This window comes from Aegilops tauschii, chromosome 7, assembly GCF_002575655.3.
Source record: "Aegilops tauschii subsp. strangulata cultivar AL8/78 chromosome 7, Aet v6.0, whole genome shotgun sequence".
NCBI classification, from domain to species: domain Eukaryota; kingdom Viridiplantae; phylum Streptophyta; class Magnoliopsida; order Poales; family Poaceae; genus Aegilops; species Aegilops tauschii.
Genome location: NC_053041.3, coordinates 221,422,474 through 221,438,167, shown reverse-complemented (window position 1 = coordinate 221,438,167; position 15,694 = coordinate 221,422,474). Strand labels below are relative to the sequence as shown.

General features: G+C 41.3%; 1 long non-coding RNA gene across 1 annotated transcript; it reads left to right on the top strand.

Annotated features, from left to right (window-relative positions):
- The first annotated feature begins 10,901 nt into the window (after positions 1-10,901).
- Positions 10,902-14,018, top strand: LOC109731687 (uncharacterized). Its single transcript, XR_002225168.4, has 5 exons — positions 10,902-11,232; positions 11,533-11,601; positions 12,073-12,192; positions 12,857-12,904; positions 13,757-14,018. It is a non-coding gene; the product is annotated as an uncharacterized lncRNA (long non-coding RNA).
- Positions 14,019-15,694: the final 1,676 nt, after the last annotated feature.

Genomic DNA, 15,694 nt, shown 5'->3' with positions numbered 1-15,694 from the left:
TGTGCCTGTAGTTCAAATTTGAATTATGCACATAAATGCATAGAAAACTCAGTTAATATATAAAAATGTCCAAACGAGCCCCGAAAAATTCCTAAAATTAACACAACACTCATGTTGTTCTATGTTGACAGTAGAAAAAAATTGAAAACAAGAAGAGGCAACGGATATCGTTTCGTCCAGAAAGGTGAAATGTTCCCTACCGTAACGATGAGGCTTGTTGTGAGAAGCTCTGGTTTGTGAGAAGCCTATATACCCCAACCTGCCCCGAATGGGACAATATTTTTACCACTGCATGTTGATGCCGTTCCATGCTAGCATGTCAAGTTTCATAAATTTCAGACGCGTTTTTGATTTACTAGAATTTAAAAACCATGTATCTCAATGTTAGCAGCCGAGCGACAGTGGCAAGGTATTTGACATTCATTCTCATTTCTTGCATGGGACTTAAGCATGTAACAAAGGACATAAATTCCAATTTTGAACCAATTTATATGCACTGGAGCATGTGCATGTAGTTCAAATTTGAATTATGCACATGAATGCATAGAAAACTCAGTTAATGTATAAAATGTCCAAGCAAACCCCAAAAATCCCAAAAATTGACACAACACTCGTGTTATTCTATGTTGACACGAGAAAAAATTTGAAAGTAAGAAGAGGCAATAGATATCGTTTCGTCCCCCAAGGTGGCACGTTCCCTACCGAAACCACCAGGCTTGTTGTGAGAGAAGCTCTGGTTTGCGAGAAGCTTATACCCAAACCTGCCCAAATGGGACAATATTTTTACCACGACATTTCAATGCCGTTCCATGATATCATGTCAAGTTTCATGAATTTTAGACGAGTTTTTGATTTACTAGAATTTAAAACCATGTATCTCAATTTTAGTGGCCGAGCGACAGTGTGAAGGTGTTTGACATTCATTCTCATTTCTCGCATGTGACCTAAGCTTGCAACCAAGGACAGACATTTGATTTTGCAACCTGTTTTTATGGACTGGAGCATGTGCATGTAGTTCAATTTTGAATTATGCACATAAATTCCTAGAAAACTTAGTTAACGTATAAAAATGTCCAAACGATCCCCGAAATTCATCCCCATTTCTTGCATGGGACATAAGCATAAACCCATGGACACATATATGATTTTACAACCCATGTTGTTGCACCGGAGCATGTGCGTGTAGTTTAATTTTGAATTGTGCACCTGAAATGGCTAGAAAACCGATTTAATGTATAAAATGTCCAAACGAACCCTGAATAATTCCAATTCTTGTACGACACACATATAATTGCATGTTCACTGCAGATAAAAGTTATAGCAATTCAATCACCGTCCATTGCCATTGTGACCCCATTATGTGATTCAAATCAAGATGAAAAATCATATAGATCCCACACAGTTTATTATCACCAACCGTGTGAGATGCAGTACAAAATATCCTGGAGCACCGTCTGATGACACTTTGCGCGCCAGTTTTTTTGCTGAAGCGATTCAAAATTTTCAGCTTCCGCGGAAATATCTACCTCCCCGCCCCCTCCCCCTTACCAAAAGCCACATTTCCCCTGTTTCCGCCTTCCTTTCCAAGTTGAAACCTTCACTCCTTGCTTGCAGCGCCGCCTCCTTGCCGGCGACCCTCCTTCACGTTGCTCGGCCTCGCCTACCCAGGCAGGTAATCCACACCCGACCCCCATCTCCTCCTCCTTCCACATCCCACATGCCCCGACCGCCTGCACGAGCGCGACACCTTCCACCCAAATCACCGACCCATCCACCAAATAAGCGCCGCCCTAAGCCATGGTGCACGCAGTATAGCCAGGATCTCAAGGAGCATTTGGTATCGGAAAAGCAAATCGTGGCCGCACGTGCGGATGAGGTCGCGATGGCTGCCATTCGTGCCGACCCCTAGATCTTGGAGCAGCACCTCGCCGTCGAGGCCACCGTCGACGCCTCGTGCGCCGACGCCGCGACGCAGTTGGCTGCTTTAAACGACAGTTCGTGGCGTTTTCTCGAGGCCACCGTCGGTTCCTTTGACGAAGACTATGAGGTGTTTTCTCAGCGTGCACGTGCTTACCTCATCTCGAGAGCCAGCAGGTTCGTGTCCGGAGCGGCTCAGGCAACTCACCACTACGACGAGGGCACCCACGAAGCGGAGGCCCCGCCCTCTTCCATGTCCAAGTATAGTACACATACGGCTTACGCGAGAAGGTGCGACGGCTACAGTCCACAACTTGCTCTGAATAAGGGACCGTGTCTGATGACACTTTGCGCGCCAGTTTTTTCGCTGAAGCGATTCCAAATTTTCGGCTTTCGCGGAAATATCTACCTCCCCGCCCGCTCCTCCTTACCAAAAGCCACATTTCCCCTGTTTCCGCCTTCCTTTCCAAGTTGAAACCTTCACTCCTTGCTTGCAGCACCGCCTCCTCGCCGGCGACCCTCCTTCACGCTGCTCGGCCTTGCCTATCCAGGTAGGTAATCCACACCCGACCCCCATCCTCCTCCTCCTTCCACATCCCACATGCCCCGACCGTCGGTGCGACACCTTCCACCCAAATCACCGACCCATCCACCAAATAAGCGCCGCCCTAAGCCAGGGTGCACACAGTATATCCAGGATCTCAAGGAGCATTTGGCAGCGGAGAAGCAAATCGCGGCCGCACGCGCAGATGAGGTCGCGATGGTTGCCATTCGTGCCGACCCCCAGAACTTGGAGGAGCACCTCGCCGTCGAGGCCACAGTCGATTCCTTGCGCGTCAATGCCGTGACGCGGTTGGCTACTTTAAATGACAATTCATGGCGTTTTCTCGAGGCCACCCACGATGCGGAGGCCTCGCCCTCTTCCATGTCCAAGGAGATAATCGTCATCGATATCTCCGACAATGAGGAGTAGCTTGTCTTATTAGCTCACTATTAGGACCCATGTTCAGTTTGCAAGCTACTGCCTTTCCTTAACAAATTGTAGTGAATTGTGCTATCTACCTTTACCATGCAATATGTTGCCCTAGTGTATATGTTCTATATGTCGTGCAATGTGGTGCTCACTTATTAACTGTTGGTTAATTAGTTGTCGTGTTCAGTTAACTATTTGGTTCAATTTTGCAAATGTGATGTTCAATTCTTCATGGTGCAATTTTGTATTGTCTTGCATGTGAGAAATAAATCGAAATTTTCTTTACAAAATACATGAGAAACAAATACAATTGCTATATTTCCAAGTTGTCAAGCATGCTTGGTTTGGTTAACTGCCCGATCTTCTAGTATGTTATACATTGTGCAATGTGGTGCTCAGTTAACATTTGGTTCATTTGTTGTGGTGTTTAGTTAACTGTTTGGTTCAATTCTGCAATGTGATGTTCAATTGTTGTGGGTGCATTCTGTTATTGTATACCATGTGAGAAATAAATCAAATTTGGCTGTACTAAATACATGAGAAATAAATACAATTGCTATATTTCCAAGTTGTTAAGCATGCTTGGTTTGGTTAACTGTCTGATCTTCTATTAGGAGTATGTTATATTGTGCAATGTGGTGCTCAGTTAACGTTTGGTTCATTTGTTGTGGTATTTAGTTAACTGCTTGGTTCGATTCTGCAATGCGATGTTCAATTGTTGTGGGTGCATTCTGTTATTGTGTACCATGTGATAAATAAATTGAATTTGGATGTACTAGATACATGAGAAACAAATACAATTCTATATTTCTGAGTTATTGAGCATGCTTGGTTTGGTTAACTGTCCGAACTTCTATTAGGAGTATGTAATATTATGCAATGTGGTGCTCAGTTAACGTTTGGTTCATTTGTTGTGGTGTTTAGTTAACTGCTTGGTTCAATTCTGCAATGTGATGTTCAATTGTTGTGGGTGCATTCTGTTATTGTATACCATGTGAGAAATAAATCGAATTTGGTTGTACTAAATACATGAGAAACGAATACAATTGCTATATTTCCGAGTTGTTAAGCATGCTTGGTTTGGCTAACTGTCTGATATTGTATTAGGCGTATGTTATATTGTGCAATGTGGTGCCCAGTTAATGCTTGGTTCATTTGTTGTGGTGTTTAGTTAACTGCTTGGTTCAATTCTGCAATGCGATGTCCAATTGTCGTCGGTAGAATTTTGTATTCTTGTGCATGTGAGGAATAAATTGAATTTGGTTGCACTTAATACATGAGAAACATATACAAGTGCTATATTTCCTAGTTCTTAATCATGCTTGGTTTGGATAAATGGGTTTTCCATGTGGCTTGAATTAATGATGAATCTGCAATGTGCTTATTTTTCATCAACATATTTCACTGATAGAATGCGAACCCTTACTTAACCTGATGACTAACTACCTTATATGTGTTGCAGGGAAACAATGCGAAGCACTAAGGTTTACAATCGAGGTTAGCACGTGCATGGTCTGTTGTCTAATAGCACATTATTGTGCAATTGCAGGAACCATTCTACTATTTTGGTTTTTAACAAGTTGGTCTTGCACATGTAGGTCCTGCTGTCATAGGTTTTGACCCACTGTACGACCCTTTTTGCATATGGGGTAATGAGTTGTCCATGAATATCAATCAAGTCAAGAAACTCAAAAAGATTGTTAGGATAAATAAATTAGCGACAAAAAAAACAAGATCTTTGTCTGCACAATGAAGAAGACATCAGTTAACTACAAGATGGTACTAACTATTATACCTTGCCTTTTTATTTCTTTGCCCCATTTCCAATATAGAGAAGACATTTATGCACATCCTTGTTTTCAGGCCTTTCCAAAGTATTTCACTAATGATTACCTCTCAAACCAACTCTATGGTCAGGAGGCGAGGAAGGTTTTCATACAACACCCACGGTTCAATATTGAAGTGTTCCTGAAGATGACGAAGGATGGACAGTCAATCATCCACAGGCACTGGCCAAAAGTTGCAAAGACCTTCAACATGAATGAAGGCTCAATATTAGCCTTCCGCTTCAACAACTTTCCAGATGAGATGCATGATACGTCTCCAACGTATCTATAATTTTTTATTGTTCCATGCTATTATATTATCTGTTTTGGATGTTTAATGGGCTTTAATATGCTCTTTTATATTATTTTTGGGACTAACCTATTAACCGTAGGCCTAGTGCCAGTTTCTGTTTTTTTGCCTGTTTTAGAGTTTCGCAGAAAAGGAATACTAGTCGGAGTCCAAACGGAATGAAACCTTCGCGATGATCTTTCTTGGAACGAAAGCAATCCAGAAAACTTGGAGTGGAAGTCTGGAACTCCGCGAGGCGGCTACGAGACACGAGGGCGCGCCCAGGGGGGTTGGCTCGCCCCCCACCCTTGTGGGGCCCTCGTAGCTCCACCGACGTACTTCTTTCGCCTATATATACTCTTATACCCTAGATCGATCAGAGAGAGCCATGAAACAACTTTTTCCACCGCCGCAACCTTCTGTACCCGTGAGATCCCATCTTCGGGCCTTTTCCCGTGATCTGCTGGAGGGGGAATCGATCACGGAGGGCATCTACATCCACACCATTGCCTCTCCGATGAAGTGTGAGTATTTTACCACAGACCTTCGGGTCCATAGTTATTAGCTAGATGGCTTCTTCTCTCTCTTTGATTCTCAATACAAAGTTCTCCTCGATGTTCTTGGAGATCTATTCGATGTAATACTCTTTTGCGGTGTGTTTTCCGAGATCCGATGAATTGTGGATTTATGAATAAGATAATCTATGAATATTATTTGGTTCTTCTCTGAATTCTTACATGCATGATTTGATATCTTTGCAAGTCTCTTCGAATTATCGGTTTAGTTTGGCCTACTATATTGATCTTTCTTGCAATGGGAGAAGTGCTTAGCTTTGGGTTCAATCTTGCGGTGTCCTTTCCCAGTGACAGTAGGGGCAGCAAGGCATGTATTGTATTGTTGCCATCGAGGATAAAAAGATGGGGTTTATATCATATTGGTTGAGTTTATCCCTCTACATCATGTCATCTTGCTTAATGCGTTACTCTGTTCTTATGAACTTAATACTCTAGATGCATGCTGGATAGCGGTCGATGTGTGGAGTAATAGTAGTAGATGCAAAATCGTTTCGGTCTACTTGACACGGACGTGATGCCTATATTCATGATCATTGCTTAGATATTCTCATAACTATGCGCCTTTCTATCAATTGCTCAGCAGTAATTTGTTCACCCACTGTAATACATGCTATCTTGAGAGAAGCCACTAGTGAAACCTATGGCCCCCAGGTCTATTTTACATCATATTAGTTTCCAGTCAACTTGCCAATTTCTTTCGCCGTTCTTTTTATTTTGCAATCTTTACTTTTCAATCTATACAACAAAAATACCAAAAATATTTACTTTACTATCTTTATTAGATCTCACTTTTGCGAGTGACCGTGAAGGGATTGACAACCCCTTTATCGCGTTGGTTGCAAGGTTCTTGATTGTTTGTGCAGGTACTAGGTGACTTGGCGTTGTCTCCTACTGGATTGATACCTTGGTTCTCAAAAACTGAGGGAAATACTTACGCTACTTTGCTGCATCACCCTTTCCTCTTCAAGGGAAAACCAACGCGTGCTCAAGAGGTAGCAAGAAGGATTTCTGGCGCCATTGCCGGGGAGATCTACGTCAAGTCAAAACATACCAAGTACCCATCATAAACTCTTCTCCCTCGAATTACATTATTTGCCATCCGCCTCTCGTTTTCCTCTCCCCCAATTCTAAAACGATTTTCGAAACCTTTGCCTTTTCTTCGCCCTCCTTCCGTACGATCTTGTGTTACCATGTGCCTTCTTTTTGCTTCCATCTTCGCTTGCTAAAAGTTTATGGATCCTCATCCCCTTGCTAATCTTTTTAAGAGATACAATTACGATGAACCAATTTCTAGTTATTTGAGTGCACTAGATTATCTTTATGAGGTTTTGCTTGAAATTCATGAATCTGAAAATTGTGATGAAATTTATGAAGAGATTCACGATAGCTCCTTGAATAAAAAGCATGGTTGCAATGATTTTACTATAAATTCTCTTTATGTCAATTGTGCTAATAATATGCAAAACCCTAAGCTTGGGGATGCTAGTTTTTCTATGTCTACTACTTGTTGCAATGATCATGATTGGGGTGATTCTTCTTACGATCTTGAAAATTTATTTAAGCCCCATGATGAATATGAGATTGATAATAGTGTTTGCAATAATATGGAAAGTGGGTTTGGAAGAGTTTCAACTTTAGATCCCACATATTTGGAGAATGTTCAATCTTATGGTATTTTTGATAAAAGTGGGTTTGGAGAGGTCATGACTTTACTTAATGGTAATCCCACTATTTTGGAAGCGTGTCAACTTCGCATGCATGTAGATCGTGTTGAGAATAAGTTATGTGAGAGCTATACTGTTGAATTTGCTTATGATCCTACATGTAATTATTATGAGAGAGGAAAATATGGTTGTAGAAATTTTTATCTTACTAAATTACCTCTCGTCATGTTGAGATTGCTATCGTCTCTTTCTTCTTCCTTGCATATGCTAATTTTTGCTTGCTATCATAATTTGTTTGCTTATAAAATGCCTATGCATAGGAAGTATGTTAGACTTAGATGTGTTTATCACATGTTCTCTGATGCTCTCTTTGTGCTTCAATTCTTGTCTTTCATGTGAGCATCATCAAAATTATTAATGCCTAGCTAGGGGCGTCAAACATTAGCGCTTGTTGGGAGGCAACCCAATTTTATTTTTGTTCTTTATTTTTGTTCCTGTTTAGTAATAAATAATTCATCCAACCTCTGGTTAGATGAGGTTTTATGCTTTAATTAGTGTTTGTGCCAAGTAGAACCTTTGGGAAGACTTTGGTGAAGTCTTTGCGATCTTGCTTTAAAAAATAGAAACTTTTGCGCTCACGAGATTAGCTGTCATTTTTTTACTGGAGAGTGCTTTTAGGTTGATTATTTTTGCAGATGATTAATAGACAAATTCCTCACGTCCACCAATTTATTTCAGAATTGTTTGAGTTACATAAGTATTCGAACAAATCAGATTGCTACAGTCTGTTCTGTTTTGACATATTCTGTTTTTCGTGTGTTGTTTGCTTATTTTAATGAATCTATGAGTAGTATCGGGGGGTATGAACCATAGAGAAGTTGGAATACAGTAGGTTTAACACCAATATAAATAAAGGATGAGTTCATTACAGTACCTTAAAGTGGTGGTTTATTTTCTTATACTAACGGAGCTCATGAGATTTTCTGTTGAAGTATTGTATTTTCAAGTTTTCAAGTTTTTGGGTAAAGATTTGATGGATTTTGGAATAAGGAGTGGCAAGAGCCTAAGATTGGGGATGCCCAAGGCACCCCAAGGTAAAATTCAAGGACAACCAAAAGCCTAAGCTTGGGGATGCCCCGAAAGGCATCCCCTCTTTCGTCTTCGTCTATCGGTAACTTTACTTGAGGCTATATTTTTATTCACCACATGATATGTGTTTCGCTTGAAGCGTCTTGTATGATTTGAGTCTTTGATTTTTAGTTTACCACACTCATCCTTGATGTACACACCCTTTTTGGGAGAGACACGCATGAATCAGAATTTATTAGAATACTCTATGTGCTTCACTTATATCTTTTGAGCTAGATAATTTTGCTCTAGTGCTTCACTTATATCTTTTTAGAGCACGGTGGTGGTTTTACTTTATAAAAATTATTGATCTCTCATGCTTCACTTATATTATTTTGAGAGTCTTTTAGAACATCATGGTAATTTGCTTTGGCTATAAAATTAGTCCTAATATGATGGGCATCCAAGATGGGTATAATAAAAACTTTCATATAAAGTTCATTGAATACTATGAGAAGTTTGATGCTTGATGATTGTTTTGAGATGTGAAGATGGTGATATTAGAGTCATGCTAGTTGAGTAATTGTGAATTTGAGAAATACTTGTGTTGAGGTTTGCAAGTCCCGTAGCATGCACGTATGGTAACCGTTGTGTAACAAATTTGAAGCATGAGGTGTTTCTTTGATTGTCTTCCTTATGAGTGGCGGTCGGGGACGAGCGATGGTCTTTTCCTACCAATCTATCCCCCTAGGAGCATGCTCGCAGTGTTTGGTTTTGATGACTTGTAGATTTTTGCAATAAGTATGTGAGTTCTTTATGACTAATGTTGAGTCCATGGACTATACACACTCTCACCCTTCCACCATTGCTAGCCTCTCTAGTACCGCGCAACTTTCGCCGGTACCATAAACCCACCATTTACCTTCCTCAAAATAGCCACCATACCTACCTATTATGGCATTTCCATAGTCATTCCGAGATACATTTCCATGCAACTTTCCACCGTTCCGTTTATTATGACACGCTTCATCATGGTCATATTGCCTTGCATGATCATGTAGTTGACATCGTATTTGTGGCAAAGCCACCATTCATAATTTTTCATACATGTCACCCTTGATTCATTGCACATCCCGGTACACCGCTGGGGGCACTCATATAGAGTCTTATTTTGTTCTAAGTATCGAGTTGTAATCCTTGAGTTGTAAATAAATAAAAGTGTGATGATCATCATTATTAGAGCATTGTCCCGTGTAAGGAAATAAATAAATAAATAAATAAATAAAAAGAGGCCAAAGAAGCCATTGAAAAAAAGGAGGCCAAAGAAGCCAAACAAAAAAATGAGGGAAAAATAGAGAAGGGACAATGCTACTATACTTTTTCCACACTTGTGCTTCAAAGTAGCGCCATGATCTTCATGATAGAGAGTCTCTTATTTTGTCACTTTCATATACTAGTGAGAATTTTCATTATAGAACTTGGCTTGTATATTCCAACAATGGGTTTCCTCAATATGCCCTAGGTCTTCGTGAGCAAGCAAGTTGGATGCACACCCACTTAGTTTCTTTTGTTGAGCATTCATACATTTATAGCTCTAGTGCATCCGTTGCATGGCAATCGCTACTCACTTACATTGATATCTATTAATGGGCATCCCCATAGGCCATTAATACGCCTAGTTGATGTGAGACCATCTTCCTCTTTTTTGTCTTCTCCACAACCACCATTCTATTCCACCTATAGTGCTATGTCCATGGCTCACGCTCATGTATTGCGTGAAAGTTAAAAAAGTTTGAGAATACTAAAGTATGAAACAATTGCTTGGCTTGTCATCGGGGTTGTGCATGATTTGAACATTTTGTGTGATGAAGATGAAACATAGCCAAAATATATGATTTTGTAGGGATGAACTTTCTTTGACCATGTTATTTTGAGAAGACATGATTACTTTGTTAGTATGCTTAAAGTATTATTATTTTTAAGTCAATATTAAAATTTTGTCTTGAATCTGTCGGATCTGAACATTCATGCCACAATAAAGAAAATTACATTGATAATTATGTTAGGTGGAATTTCACATCAAAAATTCTGTTTTTATCATTTACCTACTTGAGGACGAGCAGGAATTAAGCTTGGGGATGCTTGATACGTCTCCAACGTATCTATAATTTTTGATTGTTCCATGCTATTATATTATCTGTTTTGGATGTTTAATGGGCTTTAATATGCTCTTTTATATTATTTTTGGGACTAATCTATTAACTGAAGGCCCAGTGCCAGTTTATGTTTTTTTGCCTGTTTTAGAGTTTCGCAGAAAAGGAATACCAAACGGAATGAAACTATGACACCCCCGATTCAATCGCACACTAATCATATACGCAAACGTATACGATCAAGATCACTACAACAAAACCCCCATATAGCAACGCATGTCTATCAACGAAGATAGCATGATGTGTTGTTTGGTTGAACCTCCCACATTCCCCACTTAGCGCTAACCTCCCCGTACCCACCTCCACCTCTTCTGTCTCGTCGCTCGCGCACGAAGTCTAGTATCCCTTCGTTTTGGCCTTTATCTTTATTTTTTTTTTTAAAAATCCTGAACGAGAGACACACTGCATCGGCCTCCATCCCCTTCCCTCACCGCCGCCGTCCCCTTGCCCCGCCTCCCCCTGTTCCTTCGCCGAGCCCCCCTCCCTTGCGACATTCTCCACGCGTCTGGGCCGCACACTGCGTCTTCGCCATCCTCCTCGCGTCGGGGACGCACATCGCGTCGTTGCCATCCTCCTTGCGTCGGGGAAGGTGCCGCCGCCGCCGTTCCTCCGCGCGACCTGAGATGCCGAGGCCGCCATTCTTCCTCCGCACAGCCAGGGACGACGCAAGCACCGACGCCCCCGTCCTCAACTGCATCAGTTCAGTAGTACGCCCCCTGCCCTCGCTCATCCTTGTTTGTTCCTTGCCGACGGTGCCAACCGGCACATAGCAGCCGACTGGTCGCGGCCCGAGGCACCGACCGACGCAGCCCGCAGCGGCCAACCAGCGACTCAGCCCCAAAGGAAACGAGCAACTTCTCTCAACCTCTCCAAAATCCCGAGTCCCTGCCAGTGTTTGATTTGCGAGTTGCGCTGCTGATTTGTCTCGAGTGCTCATATGTCTTGATAAAATTGCCCTTTTTCATGGACATTATCTGCAATTGATGTGAGTCTTGCTTTTTTTACAGGAGAGATTTGCAGGTGTAGTGATATAAGTACTGCTACATGAGGGGAAAAGACCCTGCAAGACAATGCAGGTAATTTCCTTTGATTCTTTCATATCCCTAAATTTCACTTACAACATCGTGGATTCATCTAATTACTGATTTCTACAGCTTAATTTGTATCCAGTGAATAATTCTTGTTAGCACTGGTTAGCATGACATCAATCTGAGTGTAAACTGTATTGAGTGAATCACTGTTAACATGAGAACAATCTGACTGCGTCAAATTTCCAATTTATATCCACAGTGCCTCAAAAGAAATTGTATCTAGTGAAACATTGTTGTTAGGATGAGTGACAACTTTCCTTCAGCCTCGCCTGCTCAGTTATTTGTTTGTAGCTCTGCCACAGAAACACTCTAATGTATTTAAAACTATAGTATTTTTAGAAACCACAGTATTTTCCAAATACTAAGAAAAAACTTAGCTGCCAAACAGGCCCTTAGATTTCCTGTTTCACGCGCATCCTTGAAGGGGAGAGTTTAATTGACACATAAGTTTCTCAGTGAAATAAATGCAGGATTCTTCTACTCAAACACTGAACAAGGAGAAAATTAAAGATGGTTTCTTCCGAGAGACGTCAAGTTGATGAACATGTCAATAAGATCATCGAACTGAAAAATAAGGTATTTTGCTTAGTGGGTCCCCTGCTCTCTCTCTCTCTCTCAGAAAAGATTGTGCTTGCGCGTTTCTATGACATGCAGTTTCTCTCAGGAAGTTACAATAGTTTTGTGGTGATCAACCAGAAAACCATTGGTCCTCCATCCATCGATCTCCTAGCTAAAGTAGGGGTAACCAAATCTGACTTGTTACTACATGAATGTTCTATTTCACTTACATTTAACCTTGTGAGCTGTTTGGGGTTCCAGTTTAGTTCAGAATGTGGGTCATGATGTCACCAGCTGAACTTGGAACATGAAAGTTGTTTGACATTATACATAATGCTACTCTATAAGCCATGAAACAGCCAGTTAAGTTTAAGACAAAACCCATGTAGAAACCAGACTTCCTATGGTGGTTCAGTCTGGCAGGCTCATCTTTCCCATATAATTACGGTACACTTGTTTATACTACTTAGATCATGCATCCCTTCAAGGTCAAGTCAGGGGCTCCGGGTTGGCGTCATGATGAGCAGAAGTGGATTAGATAGTTCGTAGTTTTCCTGCACCCGCCACCCCCTCCCCCCTGTTTCTTAGTTCATTATGCATGTATTTTTCATATGCATGAGTTGATAACTCCAGCTGTCCCAAATCTGGTGATGGTTTTTTTCTCGTGTTCTTGCTTCTGCAGGTTCTAAGAATTTTATTCATGGATCAGGAAATTCTAATCTGTGACTTGGTAAATCTCAGTAATTACGATCTCTTGTGTGACATAGAATATTTGAAGATTTTCAAGTTGTTGCACTGAGATTTCTCCTAATACACCATAACACGCATGACTAATAGATCATCCCAAGCAAGAGTAGTACGGGAGCAATCTAACACAAAGCTAGCTAGTGCAGAGACCTCTCGAAAATGGAAATGTTCAATTCAGTATATTCAGTATTATTAGTTAGCTACTTGTCATTTAGTTGCTAAATTCATCTCATTTTTACTATAATATAATTTTTAGTGGTATATGCAAGCTGATGGTTGTTCACAATGAACAGCCACATCTGATTGGTTAAAGGTGGTCTGTGTATTAATATGCAGCTTCTAACGAGCCATCGATATTCAGAACATGTGCAATGCAATTAAGATAAATAGAATGCCCTTAGTTTACAAAGAATGGGTGAAGACTTGAAGTCTATGTGTTTGTACTCCATAGCATAGTGATGGCCCTTTTGCTAGCGTGTATTATTATTATTATTTTATAGAGGATGATACTGACATTGCAAGTATATGCAGTTTCCACATCTGAATTTTGGTATTTTTTTTTACAGAAAATAGACTGGAACACTAAAAACATATATTAATAGTTCATATAGTTTTGAGTTGATGCAAGACGCAAAAATATTTAGTACACGGATATAAATAGCATAATCTGAGATGTTATTTATAAAATCATGTTGGATTTTCCTTTTGTATTCTGATTATTATTTATCGCCTTGTCTATATATAAATCTATGTCTTAATAAATCACATTTATAGGGTGCTTTAATTGTATTTCTATAATAACCTGATTTCTCTAATGTTTGCTCGTATCATGTAGATCACGAAGATAAATTGAGGATGAATGGCTCAGATGTTGATTGCAAGGTTAAGAATGGGGCTACTACAAGATAATTGGAATGCCATTTCAGGATCAAAAAAATTAGAATGTCATTTTTACGATCAATGTTTCAAACATTATAGTTGATTGCAAGGTCAAGAATTGGGCTGCTGATAGATGGTTTCACCTCTTGTAATCTTTGGATCATGTTCTTTGTAATACAACATAGTCAATTTAATAAATGATAACATTCTGTTTATTATATTGTGCCTCCAACCGTCGACATTGCAATGTCCAGAATTGGGCTACCTATTTGTTATGTCCATTTAAAAATCTGTTTGTCCATGGTGGCCACCAATGCATATGAAGCAGTGATCTGTTTTATTTGTCCATGGTCGCCACCAACGCATATGAAACGTTGTTGAGCACTAACTCTATATGTTGCTAGCTACCAACGCTTCTACACGCAGTTTACCAACAAATGCATATATGTTGTTGTAGACCCTTCCAACGCCACCAACGGCAACACATACTAATCCGTTGGTGTAGACCGTAGCAACACATATATGGACATAACAACGCATTGATGCGTTGCGGAAGCGGGGTTCTTGTTGTAGACTCACGGAAAAATATCAAAACACAACTCTAAACACAAATGGTAGTCATACAAGCTCCATATTACAAGCCAGGGGCCTCGAGGGCTCGAATACATAGCTCGATACATAAGCGAGTCAGCGGAAGCAGCAATATCTGAGTACAAACATAAGTTAAACAAGTTTTGCCTTAAGAAGGCTAGCACATCAACGATCGAAGAGGCAAGGCCCCCTGCCTGGGACCTCCTAACTACTCCTGGTCGTCGGCGGGCTCCACGTAGTAGTAGGCACCCTTGGGGTGGTAGTAGTAGTCAACTGGGGTGGCATCTGGCTCCTGGGATCCACCATCTGGTTGCAACAACCAGAAAGAAGAAAGAAGGGGGGGAAAAAGGGGGGAGCAAAGCAACCGTGAGTACTCATCCAAAGTACTCGCAAGCATCAGATCTAAACTAAGTATGCATTGGTATCAAATGAAGGGTTGTATCTGTGGACTGAACTGCAGAATGATGTAGAATTAACAAGCATGTTGTAGAATTAATGCCTAGAGATCCTTCCTCGACTCCCTGCGAGAAAACAATCTCGGAGCCACATATCCATCACATATCAAGTATCCATTTCTAGTTGTATAAGATCAAGATACAAGTCTGAACGTCCATTACCGCGGACACGGTATTCGAATATATATCTTCCCTGCAGGGGTGCACCACGTTACCCAACACGCTCGATCACTCTGGCCGGACACACCTTTTGGGGTCAATACCCAGCCTCGGAAGATCAATACGTCTACATCCTAAGCACTCCGGGGTCTGGGCCCATCGCCCGTTGCACTCCGGATCGTTGTGTGCAGGGTGAATACCAGCACCACCCGTGTAGTGGATGGCACGATCCGACCGTGCCACAATGCTTCGGCTGATACCACGACGTCGAGGCCCATAACTATTCTCGTGTGGTGGTTAGTGCGTAAAGGCCAAAGGCCAATTCATAACAAATACCCAAACCTGTTAGTGCATTAACAATTAAAGTAGTGACGGCTGTCGGGACAAGTCCGGAGCTATCACCCCCTCCTGGGTGATACCGGTAAACAGCCAGCCGCCACCGTCACATCACACGGGTGCTCTCCGGGCCCGCCCGGCTTTCACAACGGTCTCAAGTAAAGTCAAGGTAACTGTGTGTCCAGACATCAAGGGGAAAACCCGAGGAATCACCCCCCGTGGATTCCACTCAATGTAATCATCAAGGTGAACGTAAGAGGGACCACCCTCGAGGTTCACACTTGAGGTGTTGCACGTCAGAGCCGTATCGGAATGGTGAAGGAGGAAATCACCCTCATTGACCACGACCGAAT